The sequence below is a fragment of the Salvelinus namaycush genome, unplaced genomic scaffold (genome assembly GCF_016432855.1).
Source record: "Salvelinus namaycush isolate Seneca unplaced genomic scaffold, SaNama_1.0 Scaffold17, whole genome shotgun sequence".
NCBI classification, from domain to species: Eukaryota; Metazoa; Chordata; class Actinopteri; order Salmoniformes; family Salmonidae; genus Salvelinus; species Salvelinus namaycush.
This window is the reverse complement of record NW_024058452.1, coordinates 166,079-181,088: the sequence shown is the minus strand read 5'-3', so window position 1 is coordinate 181,088 and position 15,010 is coordinate 166,079. Positions and strand designations below refer to the sequence as shown.

General features: G+C 37.1%; 1 long non-coding RNA gene across 1 annotated transcript; it reads right to left on the bottom strand.

The window, feature by feature from the left end:
- Positions 1 to 2,032: 2,032 nt before the first annotated feature.
- Positions 2,033 to 4,171, bottom strand: LOC120037324. Its single transcript, XR_005474802.1, has 3 exons — positions 4,143 to 4,171; positions 2,339 to 2,455; positions 2,033 to 2,077 (listed from the first exon to the last, which is right to left on the bottom strand). It is a non-coding gene; the product is annotated as an uncharacterized LOC120037324 (long non-coding RNA).
- Positions 4,172 to 15,010: the final 10,839 nt, after the last annotated feature.

The window sequence follows — 15,010 nt, the reverse complement described above, 5'->3', positions numbered from 1 at the left end:
GTCTGTTTTAATGACTACAGTATTGTAAGACTGTTATAACGTTTTACATTATAATCATTTATTCTATTAACTGACTGTATAAATGTGTAAATGTTTTCATAATGCATTACAGACTGGTGTGACTGATTATATTATTATTGGTATTATTGATGGTATTATTAATGTTGTCTCTCTCTCTAAATTAATCACCACAACACATCTCTGCTGCTACTTGATGAGGTCACTAGGTGTTGTGTTAAGGCTAGAGGTCGACCGATTAATTAGGGCCGATTTCAAGTTTTCATAACAATCGGAAATCGGTATTTTTGGACACCGATTTTGACGTTTTTTTTTTAAATACACCTTTATTTAACGAGGCAAGTTAGTTAAGAACACATTCTTATTTTCAATGACGGCCTAGAAACGGTGGGTTAAATGCCTCGTTCAGGGGCAGAATGACAGATTTTCACCTTGTCAGCTCGGGGGATCCAATCTTGCAACCTTCAGGTTAACTAGTCCAACGCAATAACGACCTGCCTGCCTCTTGTTGCACTCCACAAGGAGACTGCCTGTTACGCGCATGCAGTAAGCCAAGGTAAGTTGCTAGCTAGCATTAAACTTATCTTCATCATAATCACTAGTTAACTACACATGGTTGATGATATTACTAGATATTATCTAGCGTGTCCTGCTAGATAATATATATAATCTGACTGAGCATACAAGCATACAAGTATCTGACTGAGCGGTGGTAGGCAGAAGCAGGCGCGTAAACATTCATTCAAACAGCACTTTCATGCGTTTGCCAGCAGCTCTTCGTTGTGCGTCAAGCATTGCGCTGTTTATGACTTCAAGCCTATCAACTCCCGAGATGAGGCTGGTGTAACCGATGTGAAATGGCCAGCTAGTTAACGCGCGCTAATAGCGTTTCAAACGTCACTCGCTCTGAGACTTGGAGTGGTTGTTCCCCTTGCTCTGCATGGGTAACGCTGCTTCGAGGGTGGCTGTTGTCGTTGTGTTGCTGGTTCGAGCCCAGGGAGGAGCGAGGAGAGGCACGGAAGCTATACTGTTACACTGGCAATACTAAAGTGCCTATAAGAACATCCAATAGTCAAAGGTTAATGAAATACAAATGGTATAGAGGTAAATAGTCCTATAATTCCTATAATAACTACAACCTAAAACTTCTTACCTGGGAATATTGAAGACTCATGTTAAAAGGAACCACCAGCTTTCATATGTTCTCATGTTCTGAGCAAGGAACTTAAACGTTAGCTTTTTTACATGGCACATATTGCACTTTTACTTTCTTCTCCAACACTCTGTTTTTGCATTATTTCAACCAAATTGAACATGTTTCATTATTTACTTGAGGCTAAATTGATTTTATTGATGTATTATATTAAGTTAAAATAAGTGTTCATTCAGTATTGTTGTAATTGTCATTATTACAAGTAAATGTAAAAAAAAAACGTATCGGCTTTTTTGGTCGTCCAATAATCGGTATCGGTTTCTGCGTTGAAAAATCATAATCGGTCGACCTCTAGTTAAGGCTGCTACAAAATCATTGAGTTACACAGCTACTTTAGCTGTACTTTAGCTACAGCTTTTAAATGTTATAAAACAGCATTCAACATGAGGCAGACAGATCTTACATTTCTCCAGTGTGTCAGCAAGCTCCTTCTGGTTCATTTTCCTCAGGACGTGCAGTGTGATCTTCAGAGCCCCCTCTCTGGCACTGCTCTCCTGCTTCTCATCTTCAGCATCCACCACTTCCTTATCCTGCTTCTGACTCTCAAAGCCTTCTGGGAGTTCTGGACTAAGAATCCTCTTGAACATCTTCAGCTCGTTCTTCACAAATGTCATAATAGTCTCTTCAAGCAACTGGAATAAATTAAGTAAATGAGTTAAGCAAGAGACTAAATTCTTTCTCATTAACACATTAATGAATGATTGACAGATCAACTTTTCTTGAGGTAAACAAAAACAAATGTACATAACAGGACCACATACACTGAATATGGAGGCCAGGTCTGTTTGATGACTCTGGGAAGACTGACCACTGAGAATCTCTGACTCTGATCTCTCCTGTTGGTTTCTGTGGACAAAACATGAGATTACTCCTCATCCAGGGTGCGCACACACACACACACACACACACACACACACACACACACACACACACACACACACAGGGAATGTTGTGTTGTTTGATATTGTTTTAGGACTATGAAAATGGACAAAAGGATTAGCCCATGGATTATGAAAACAACAAAATTAAATGGGACAATGGGAGAGGAGAAATGACTAGAGACAGTGTTGTTTAACTCACTGACCATGACCCATGAGTTCTTCTTACCTTTGTTCAGTAGAAAAGTCTCCCTCTCTAAACACTATAGGATGTTCCATAGACCGGTCACTCTTCATGGACACACAGCTGGGTACAGGGGAGGCTGGTCTCTCCTGCTTGATTGGACTTCAACACAACAGAGACAAACATTACATCTCTCACAGACAGGGATTTGTTTAAAATCTATCACTTGATGGTTTCATTTCAGAGAGGCATCAATCATGTTTTTTTTTGCAAAAATGCTATATATCTGCCTCACTCTGAAATGTGACCGATCGGCTCAATTTGGTAATTAACTAAATAAACTAAATGTATGGTGTTTTTGGTTTATGTCAGTTTAATTGTTTGTTATGCTAAGTGGTTATTTTTGGTTGTAAGTGGTAAAATGATCTAGTATATTTTTCAATTCTGAATAATTACTACTTGAGTAAGGAATTACACATTATTCAGAACTACTGTCATTTATTGGTGGGCTGGAAGACGCACTCTTGTCTTTTCTATTCCGAGGTTGTTTACTCACAATATCAGATTTTAAGATGACTTTTTATAATGAATGTATACTGAGGTTGAGGCTCTGACTAGTGATTATTTACCCGGGGTTCAAGACCTGCTATAGTCACTATTTCTTTGCTCTCCCAAAAGCAACACAGCCCTAATACGAGATATACAGCTAACTAAAGTAATGAGTGACCATTTAGGAAAATCATGGGACATACAGTCTGTGGTTGCATGCTATTTTATGTCAATCATATTTCTGATTGTAACCTATAACTGATGCTTTGTGGTCTTATGCTTCCATCTATTGGAAATATTTAGCAATTAAAAGGTATTAATTCACGTACAGACATTGGTGAGGCAGCTGAGAAATAAAGTGTATTTTTCTGGTTAATTCCTGAGATCTCAAACCTGCCCCATCTATCCTACGCCAATTGCTGGACTTTCATATAGATGTTACCAGGTCACCCAGTTCAAACCACATTTGAAAAACATGTCTTGTTTATCAAGTGTTCTGCCTTGCAATAATAAATATAATAAAATAACAAAACAATAAAAGCAAAATGCTTAGACAGGTTTTAATTAACAAAATAATCAACATGCTATTTAGAAACAAAATAGTTTCTAGAAGTGTTCTACGCTACCCTACCCTAGAAGTAGGGTTAAGGGTAAAAATAGTTAATATTTAGTGTTCGGGGTTAGGAGTTGGGGCTGAAATAGGAAGGGTTAGAGTTTCTGTATAGCACTTTGTGACATCTGCTGATGTAAAAAGGGCTTTATAAATACATTTGATTGATTGTTTGGTTTAGGGTTTTTAAGGCAAAAAACAGTATGGGTTTATAGCTCTCTTGCTCCTCCCTGTGGCCTTCTGTGGGTACTACATAACTCATTCACAACACCTGCTAGGCTCATAATCTGAGGTAGCAACTGAGTCAGATCTACAAATCAATGAGCTAGACCTGTCCGTCTGGTTTGCAACTCAGTGAACCTGCGCAGCATTCGCTCAATTCAATGTCTACGAATGAAGATTTAGATGCATATCAAATTACCCAGCAGCCATTTAGAAACAAGAAGAAATGTTTTATCTTCTTTTAAAAATGTATTCTGGCTGTTTAAATCGGCCACATCTTGAAAAAGAGGACAGTAATAATAGTAATAATAATTTAATAAAGATATACCCATCTAAAATATATTAACTGATAATCTGAGAACAGTAATATTGAAGGTACCCATAAGCAACCATTTCTGATTAAAAAACAAAGATGCATTTTTTGGGAAATATACTCTTAATAATTCTTCAGCACAATTGTCATCTCACCTCTTAGCTTTGGTGTCATGTTCCCCGGAGAGTCTTATTTTAGAGGCAGGGCCCCCCTCCTCTCTCTCCCCAGAGAGACTCATTTTAGAGGCAGGGCCCCCCTCCTCTCTCTCCCCAGAGAGACTCATTTTAGAGGCAGGGCCCCCCTCCTCTCTCTCCCCAGAGAGACTCATTTTAGAGAACTGAAACCTAATCAGAGATCCAACATGTTGGTTGTGGTTAACACAGTAATTCTTTAATGTCAATTGTTCTCATTTATTTATTATCTCTTTGAGAAATAAAACATTTACTAACAGACATAGAAACAGTCAGATGATTTAATGCAATCACATGAACATGTAGTTGTGACATTTCATCTCCATGGTAACTGTCAATAATAATAATGAGTCACTGTTTGTTAAGGTAGTTTTAGACAGTACAGCAACAACAATAATAATAATAATAACAATAATAATAATAAGTCACTGTTTGTTAAGGTAGTTATAGACAGTACAGCAACAACAATAATAATGATAATAACAATAATAATAAAAATAAGTTACTGTTTGTTAAGGTAGTTATAAACAGTATAGCAACAATAATAATAATAATAATAAGTCACTGTTTGTTAAGGTAGTTATAGACAGTACAGCAACAATAATAATAATAATAATAACAATAATACTACAAATAAGTCACTGTTTGTTAAGGTAGTTCTAGACAGTACAGCAACAATAATAATAATAATAATAATAAGTCACTGTTTGTTAAGGTAGTTTTAGACAGTACAGCAACAATAATAATAATAATAATAACAATAATAATACAAATAAGTCACTGTTTGTTAAGGTAGTTATAGACAGTACAGCAACAATAATAATAATAATAATAACAATAATACTACAAATAAGTCACTGTTTGTTAAGGTAGTTCTAGACAGTACAGCAACAATAATAATAATAATAATAATAAGTCACTGTTTGTTAAGGTAGTTTTAGACAGTACAGCAACAACAATAATAATGATAATAACAATAATACTACAAATAAGTCACTGTTTGTTAAGGTAGTTATAGACAGTACAGCAACAACAATAATAATGATAATAACAATAATAATAAAAATAAGTTACTGTTTGTTAAGGTAGTTATAAACAGTATAGCAACACAAGGCCATGTCTCACAATTATTTGTGAATTAAAAGTTGATATTTATTGTCTTTCAATCTGTTATTTTCTAAACGTATCTGAGAATGTAGACAGAAGGGCTAAAACGGACATGAATGATCTGAGGGGGAAAAGATTGATCCATTCAGAAAGTATATTTGCAACAGGTAAGAAATGTTATATTATGTAAAGTAGACTAGGTTATAATGTATAGTAGTGGGTTGTTAGTGATATGTAGATGTTATATTATGTAAAGTAGACTAGGTTATAATGTATAATAGCGGGTTGTTAGTGATATGTAGATGTTATATTATGTAAAGTAGACTAGGTTATAATGTATAGTAGTGGGTTGTTAGTGATATGTTATATTATGTAAAGTAGGCTAGGTTATAATGTATAATAGCAGTTTGTTAGTGATATATAGATGTTATATTATGTAAAGTAGTATATGTTATAATGTATAGTAGTGGGTTGTTAGTGATATGTAGATGTTATATTATTTAAAGTAGACTAGGTTATAATGTATAGTAGTGGGTTGTTAGTGATATGTAGATGTTATATTATGTAAAGTAGACTAGGTTATAATGTATAATAGTGGGTTGTTAGTGATATGTAGATGTTATATTATGTAAAGTAGACTAGGTTATAATGTATAATAGTGGGTTGTTAGTGATATGTAGATGTTATATTATGTAAAGTAGACTAGGTTATAATGTATAGTAGTGGGTTGTTAGTGATATGTAGATGTTAAATTATGTAAAGTAGACTAGGTTATAATGTATAGTAGTGGGTTGTTAGTGATATGCAGATCAAGGTCTATACCTCGGCTACAGCCTACATATCATAGATGACCAGTCTAAACCTGTTCAGGTCAGTTCACATAATGTTATAGGCCTACCAGTAGCAGGACAGAGAATGTACTGTATATAACCTACATATCATAGACAACCAGTCTTAACCTGTTCAGATCAGTTCACATAATGTTATAGACCTACCAGTAGCAGGACAGAGAATGTACTGTATATAACCTACATATCATAGATGACCAGACTAAACCTGTTCAGGTCAGTTCACATAATGTTATAGTCCTACCAGTAGCAGGACAGAGAATCTACACTATATATACAAAAGTATGTGGACACCCCTTCAAATTAGTGGATTCGGCTATTTCAGCCACACCCGTTGCTGACAGGTGTATAAAATCGAGCAGACCGCCATGCAATCTCCATAGACAAACATTGGCAGTAGAATGACCCGTACTGAAGAGCTCAGTGACTTTCAACAGGGCACCGTCATAGGATGCCACCTTTCCAACAAGTCAGTTCGTCAAATTCCTGCCCTGCTAGAGCTGCCCCGGTCAACAGTAAGTGCTGTTATTGTGAAGTGGAAACGTCTAGGAGCAACAAAGTCTCAACCGCGAAGTGGTACGCCACACAAGCTCACAGAACGGGCCCACCGAGTGCAGAAGCGCATAAAAATCGGCGCAGTGGAAACGTGTTCTTCGGAGTTATGAATCACGCTTCACCATCTGGCAGTCCGGCGGACGAATCTGGGTTTGGCGGATGCCAGGAGAATGCTACCTGCCCCAATGCATAGTGCCAACTGTAAAGTTTGGTGGAGAAGGATTAAAGGTCTGGGGCTATTTTTCATAATTCCAGCTAGGCCCCTTAGTTGAAGTGAAGGGAAATCTTAACGCTACTGTAACGGGCTTCCTCCTTCTCCTCATCCGAAGAGGAGTAGCAGGGATTTGACCAAAATGCAGCGGGTTGTGAATACATATTGATTTAATAGACAAAACGGAAAAACACGACAAACACTTGAATAATTACAAAACAAATAAACGAATGTAGACAGACCTGGACACGAACTTACATACAACGTGAAGAACGCATGAACCAGGAAAACAGACTACATAAAACGAACGAACTAACAAAAACCGGAACAGTCCCGTGTGGCGTAACATACAGACACTGACTCAGGAGACAACCACCCACGACAAACAATGTGAAACAACCTCCCTATGTATGTCTCTCAATCAGAGGAAAACGAAAACACCTGCCTCTGATTGAGAGCCATACAAGGTCAATTAAACCTGACACTTAACATAGAACAAACACAGACTGCCCACCCAGCTCACGTCCTGACCCACTAAACACAACAATACAAAAGGAAAACAAGGTCAGGAACGTGACAGCTACAGCATAAAATGACATTCTAGACGATTCTTCCAACTTTGTGGCAACAGTTTGGGGAAGGCCCTTTCCTGTTTCAGCATGACACTGTCCCAGTGCACAAAGCGAGGTCCATACAGAAATGGCTTGTTGAGATCGGTGTGGAAGAACTTGACTGGCCTGCACAGTGCCCTGACCTCAACCCCATCGAACACCTTTGGGATGAATTGGAACGCCGACTGCGAGCCAGGCCCAATCTCCCAACACCAGTGCCCGACCTCCCTAGTGCTCTTGTGGCTGAATGGAAGCAAGTCCCCGCAGCAATGTTCCAACATCTAGTTGAAAGCCTTCCCAGAAGAGTGGAGGCTGTTATAGCAGCAAAGAGGGGGACCAACTCCATATGAATGCCTATGATTTTGGAATGAGATGTTCGACTAGCAGGTGTCCACATACTTTTGGTCATGTAGTGTATATAGCCTAATCTAAATCAAATCAAATTTTATTGGTCACAATGTCTGAGCGGTATAGACTAAGATACAGTAGAATAGAATAGAATACAGTTTATACACATTAGATGAGTAATACATAGACTAAGATACAGTAGAATAGTATAGAATACAGTATATACATATGAGATGAGTAATGTCAGATATTTATAGCCGAGGCCAGATACTTTTCACAACATTTCCAACAGACCATCAGGTTGGTCGGCATGATTAGTGATCATACTGTAGCTCAAACCTACTGTGACTGTTGAATGTCTGACGACGACCTAACTTTATAATAGTTTGTAGCCTACCTACCAGAATCTGCCTGTCTTTCCTTCAAATCAACACATGTATCTGTCTTCTAATGCAGTGGTGTAAAGTATTTCATTAAAAACACTTTAAAGTACTGTTTTTGGGGGTATCTGTCCTTTACTATACTATTTATATTTTTAACAACTTTCATAAAGAAAATTATGTACTTTTTACTCCGTACATTTTCCCTGACGCCCAAAAGTACTCGTTACGTTTTGAATGCTTAGCAGGACAGATAAATGGTCCAATTCACACACTTATCAAGAGAACATCCCTGGTCATCCCTACTGCCTCTGATCTGGCGGACTCACTAAACAGAGAACATTCCTGGTCATCCCTACTGCCTCTGATCTGGAGGACTCACTAAACAGAGAACATTCCTGGTCATCCCTACTGCCTCTGATCTGGAGGACTCACTAAACAGAGAACATCCCTGGTCATCCCTACTGCCTCTGATCTGGCAGACTCACTAAACACAAATGCTTTGTTTTTAAATGATGTCTGAGTGTTGGAGTGTGACCCTGGCTATCCGTAAATTAAAATAACAAGAAAATTGTGCCGTCTGGTTTGCTTAATAAATTGATTTTTAAATTATTACTACTTTACTTTTACTTTTGATACTTAACTATATTTGAAACCAAATACTTTTAGACTTTTACTGAAGTAGTATTTTACTGTGTGACTTTCCCTTTTACTTGAGTCATGTTCTATGAAGGAATCTTTCCTTTTACTCCAGTTTGAGAACTGAGTTCTGTTTCCACCACTGTTCTAACGTTCCATATGAGACACAGTTTCAACAGACATTCTGGAACTGCGTCGGCTACAAAGTTACTTTACATTTCATATCAGGAAATAAAGTAACGGTCACTGGGGGAATTCGTTGTGCATTGCCCGGCTCCCCGGGTGAGCAGAGTTTACGCATTTAATACCATTCCATTGGTCCTTAAAATAAATGTCCACTCCCCTGTAGCACCGGGCCATGCAAAACGAACTTCCCACTGTCGCAGCGCACAGAGACACAGAGTTCTAAACCCAGACGCGTTTCTTCAAGACATCTCTCTTACATTATTTTTGATAAACATATAATTTACTCGAAACCAAGTTTAGCTGTGTTTTTTTCCTCCAAAATGTGAGTTACTGTAGGCCTTTAATAATTATAAACAGGCCTACAAACCAAAAGGTTTTAATTTGAGAATGTTAATTTGTATGCCTCAAATATTAAACTGTCTTAAAATATTTGATGATTAGTTGAATCAGGTGTGTAAGTGCTGGTAAGAACAAAAGGATTGAGAAACCCTGAGACAAACATAAAACCATATAATTGAAAAGCTCCTCCACCATCTTTACCAGCCGTTTTACTGATAACATGTAGGCCTACTGATTAGTTTACACTTTGAAAACTGCTGTCTGTCAGCAACTCAGCTCCAGTAGCAGTTCTACTAACTAGTAATATCTCATTCCAGGTATTCATTCTCTTATTCTGTCCTTTAGAATAGATTATTGTTCAGAAATACTTACTTTATTTTTCAGTTCTCTCCATATAGTGTTTTCTGCTCTGTCGTCTCAAAATGGATCCTGAACAAAAGAACAACTTTACTTTCTGTTTCAGATCAGCCGTCTCCCCACCCTGATAATAAAGTGTTTTATTGGTATCTTCCACTAGATGGCAGTAAACACCTGCTGAAACTAGACTTTACAACTATGTGTTTGGTTTCATACAAGCAGTGTCCCAGAGGAGGAGTGCTGATCTAGGATCAGGCCCCCTCTCCATGTAATCTGATTCATTATGATCTAGGATCAGGTCCCCCTTCTCCAAGTAATCTGATTCATTATGATCTAGGATCAGGCCCCCTCTCCATGTAATCTGATTCATTATGATCTAGGATCAGGTCCTCCTGTCCATGTAATCTGATTCATTATGATCTAAAAGGCTGATCCTAGATCAGCTCTCCTACTCTTTATGAATACTGTCACAGGTGACTCCTCAAGATGAGGCTCATAATTTATAAAAGTTATATTCTTTAAAAAAAATTGAGATCAGTTTCCCTCCTCTCCGTGTAATCTGATTCATTATGATTGTTTTGTCTCCTGTCTCTTTATATTCATGTAGCCTGGGGGCCATGTAATCTGATTCATTATGATTGTTTTGTCTCATGTCTCTTTATATTCATGTAGCCTGGGGGCCATGTAATCTGATTCATTATGATTGTTTTGTCTCATGTCTCTTTATATTCATGTAGCCTGGGGGCCATGTAATCTGATTCATTATGATTGTTTTGTCTCATGTCTCTTTATATTCATGTAGCCTGGGGGCCATGTAATCTGATTCATTATGATTCTTTTGTCTCATGTCTCTTTATATTCATGTAGCCTGGGGGCCATGTAATCTGATTCATTATGATTGTTTTGTCTCATGTCTCTTTATATTCATGTAGCCTGGGGGCCATGTAATCTGATTCATTATGATTGTTTTGTCTCATGTCTCTTTATATTCATGTAGCCTGGGGGCCATGTAATCTGATTCATTATGATTGTTTTGTCTCATGTCTCTTTATATTCATGTAGCCTGGGGGCCATGTAATCTGATTCATTATGATTGTTTTGTCTCATGTCTCTTTATATTCATGTAGTCTGGGGGCCATGTAATCTGATCCATTATGATTGTTTTGTCTCATGTCTCTTTATATTCATGTAGCCTGGGGGCCATGTAATCTGATTCATTATGATTGTTTTGTCTCATGTCTCTTTATATTCATGTAGCCTGGGGGCCATGTAATCTGATTCATTATGATTGTTTTGTCTCATGTCTCTTTATATTCGTGTAGCCTGGGGGAAATGTAGCTGTATTGAAATGACCTTGTTTTATAACCTTCTTTGTTGCTCAATGGAACTTCAATTGTCCTGACCACGTCCAATTCTTTCACACGGTAATGCTCCAGCATCCACTCAGAGATTATACATCTAATGCATTCCTCAAATACTGCAGAGTTGTTCAGCAAGTCCCTGAGATCGTCCTGTTCAACCACATGTATTAGTTTATTTGTCAGATGAAACCTGAGGGGATCACTGTAGTGTCATAATGCATCAACAATGGTTCTGAGGTCCTCAACAATGTTATTCTGTACCGTAGCTGGGATGCAGTGTTCTTTCCTGATTTTATAAATAAAAAGACAGATATTGTTTTAGAGACCTTCAATTAGCTGCTCAGTGTTGATCTCTGTGGCTTGAACATATTCAGCCTCTGGCAGACTCTCTACATCGCTCATGTCATCTTCAATGGGATCAGTCCTAGTATCAAATTCATCATGAGGACAATTCTCATCTAAGTTGTCTCTGAAAAGCTCTCTGTGGTTTTGGTAGATGTGTGACCGATAGACGCTGAAACATCTATTTGTTTTCCCCCATTAACTCCACAGGTAATTAGAACATGTGGTTCATGCTGGTGATAGAGGACAATATGTGTGAGTCGTCTGGACACAGAGAACGTTTGCTCGTTGCAAAGTGGACTATTGAATAGAGTTGGCTTTCTTCAGAAAGACTGTGAACCTTGGAATGATGGGATGGAATCATGGAGATCATTGGTACTCAGCCACTTGCTGACATCATCAAGGGACCAGTCTTCCACAGCCACACTCTAATTCTAGTTGACACTAAAAGCAAAAGTGAAATGTATGTGTTGAGGCTGAAACAAAACAATAATAATTATTTGACCCTGCTGGTCATCTATGAACATTAGAACATCTTGGCCATGTTCTGTTATAATCTCATCCCGACAACAGCCAGAAGAGGACTGGCCACCCCTCATAGCCTGGTTCCTCTCTAGGTTTCTTCCTAGGTTCTGGCCTTTCTAGGGAGTTGTTCCTAGCCACCGTGCGTCTACACCTGCATTGCTTGCTGTTTGGGGTTATAGGCTGTGTTTCTGTACAGCACTTTCTGATATCCGCTGATGTAAGAAGGGCTTTATAAATACATTTGAATGATTGATTGATCCCAGTCTTTCCAGACAACCACCTTTTCTCCTAATTAGTATTTATGGTTGTTCCATAACGAAGCAGAGATTGTCAGTAAAGGTGAAGATATCTGTCTCTTATTTATCTGACTCCATATTTCTTAGTTTGGGACATTATGGGATTCTGCAGTCCCACATTTAAGTGTTGACTCAGATAATATGATGCTCCAAATGGGGCATTAATTTCTTCTTCCATGTCGACCCAAATTGTCCTATTAGAGTTGTCAATAAAGAGCCTATCAGGGCAGTTATAAAGTCTTCTTGATATAATTGTCCTATTAGAGTTGTCAATAAAGAGCCTATCAGGGCAGTTATAAAGTCTTCTTGATATAATTACATGTTAGGGAACTTTAATCCTCCCTTCTAAGTCTTTGCATGTATTCTAGCTTGGTTCATCCTGGCCCTTTTAATAGTCCAAATTAATCATTTTGTCTACAGATCATATTCTTTGTTGTTTCATTAGTTAAAACCTGCATTTCAGGAAGGGATCCAGTCTAAATCACTAGAAATGAGCATTTTATAGCTGATATTATTCATTTCTATCCCCCCAGCAGGGAGTTTTTGCATGTTTCAGTGTGAAAAAAGTAGGCAACCCTGTCACCAGTAGGCAACCCTGTTGTCATGGTCACCAGTTAGCATCACTGTTGTCATGGTCACCAGTTAGCATTCATGTTGTCATGGTCACCAGTTAGCATTCATGTTGTCATGGTCACCAGTTAGCAACCCTGTTGTCATGGTCACCAGTTAGCATCACTGTTGTCATGGTCACCAGTTAGCATTCATGTTGTCATGGTCACCAGTTAGCATCCCTGTTTATGGATCAAAAAAAAAAAAAAAAAAATGTATTAAAATGTTTGTAAAATATTTTATTTATTTATTCATATTACAAAAATCTACTTACATTGCTGCATCAAACATGTCTAGCAAACCAAACACAGGTATTAACAATACTCAAACATACAAAAATATCAATACAAATAAAATAATACAAAAAATAAACAAATTAAGTGCAATTATATTCACTCTGAAAATATCTTATTATAATGATTCATGAAGATGTTATTCTTGTTGTTGTTCACTAGGGTTAGTGTTTTAATAAGATAATTAAATTCAATCAGGAAAAATTTGTAATTTTGGTATAGAATTTTGGAATCTTTGTTTGTGTATAAAGTATTTGGCAACAAGAATAAAAAAATTAACAATCATTTCAGTGGTTTTGTTATCATTGCAATAGTAACATATTATATATTTTATGTTAAAAATATAGCAAGTGTTCATAATGGTAAATAAGTACTTTGCAAGGTTTTCCCAAAATTCTGACACAAATTTACATTCAAAGAACAGGTGAGACAGATTCTCACCTTCTTTTCCACAGAAAACGCAGATATCATCAATAGCCACACATTTGGAAATCATAGAATTACATGGATATATCTTATGTAAAATGTTGAAGTGCACTTCCTTAACTTTGTTTGGTATACAGTATTTGTAAGGCCTTAACCATGCATTTTTCCAGACAATGTCAGGAAATAAGCATGTTCCAGAAAAACTTTCCTCTCGGTGTAAGTTGGTTTTGTGAATGAAGAATTTGTGTTATATGTTTATTACAACAAGATTTCTCAAGTAAGCCCATGCCTTCCAATCTGAGTTCTGGATAAACTTTGTGATCATTCCCAAAATTAAGATGACTTTTCATAAGTGTAGTTAGACCACTGGGAACGGCTTTGATCACAGAAATAAACTCTCTGAAAGGTATTGGAAACTCTTTCAATGTTATAAATTGTTCATTTGTGAGAATATTACCCTTGTTGTCGAAAATATCAAGAACAAAGTCAATATTCCTCTCATGCCAGCTGGGGTAGAACAATGACTTATTCCTTACAGTTATGTCTGAATTATTCCACAAAAGAGCTTTATGAGGGGAAGAATTGCAGGAAACATATTTTCCAGGCCATTACGCTTGTTGGTGAAACCTAGCCAATTTAGCAGGTAATCTTTCAGGAATAAAATTACATTTCAGTAAAAATTGAAGACCTCCCAATTTATTAAACACATTATTTGGAATGAAATACCATATTGAATCAGTATCGATCAAACATTTTTTCAACCAGTTTATCTTGAAAGTGTTATTTATGTCAACAAAATCCAACACTTCTTGACCGCCTTCAGCTCTTTTGTTAGAAAGGACATATTTTTTTAGTATGTGAGACTTATTTTTCCAGATGAAGACAAGAAAGGTCTTATTGATCTCTTTACAAGTAGCCGGATTTACACATAACGATAATGAGTGGTACACAAAACGAGACAGTCCCTCTGCCTTGGACAGAAGTACTCTCCCAAGTATAGAAAGATCTCTTTGTAGCCAATTATTAAATATATTTTTAGTTCAAATTTTAGGAGAGAAATTCAAATGTTGTCTGACTAACTGGTTTTTTGACAGATGTATTCCTAAATATTTAACACAGTCCTTTACAGGAATATTTTCAATTTCTTTATCATCAGAGTCAAATAAACATAAGATTTCACATTTAGAAACATTCAGCATTAATCCTGATGCAATAGAAAATGCAGTTATAGCATTAAGGGCTTGTGCGACCTGGTCTTTGTCCCTTAAGAAAAGAGTAGTATCATCAGCCAGTTGGGAAATGTTGATTTCTTTGTTAAAAATGGTTAAGCCATACAAATGTGCATCATTCAGAATATCTAGAGATAGAAGTTCCACAACCAAAATGAATAAAAATGGCG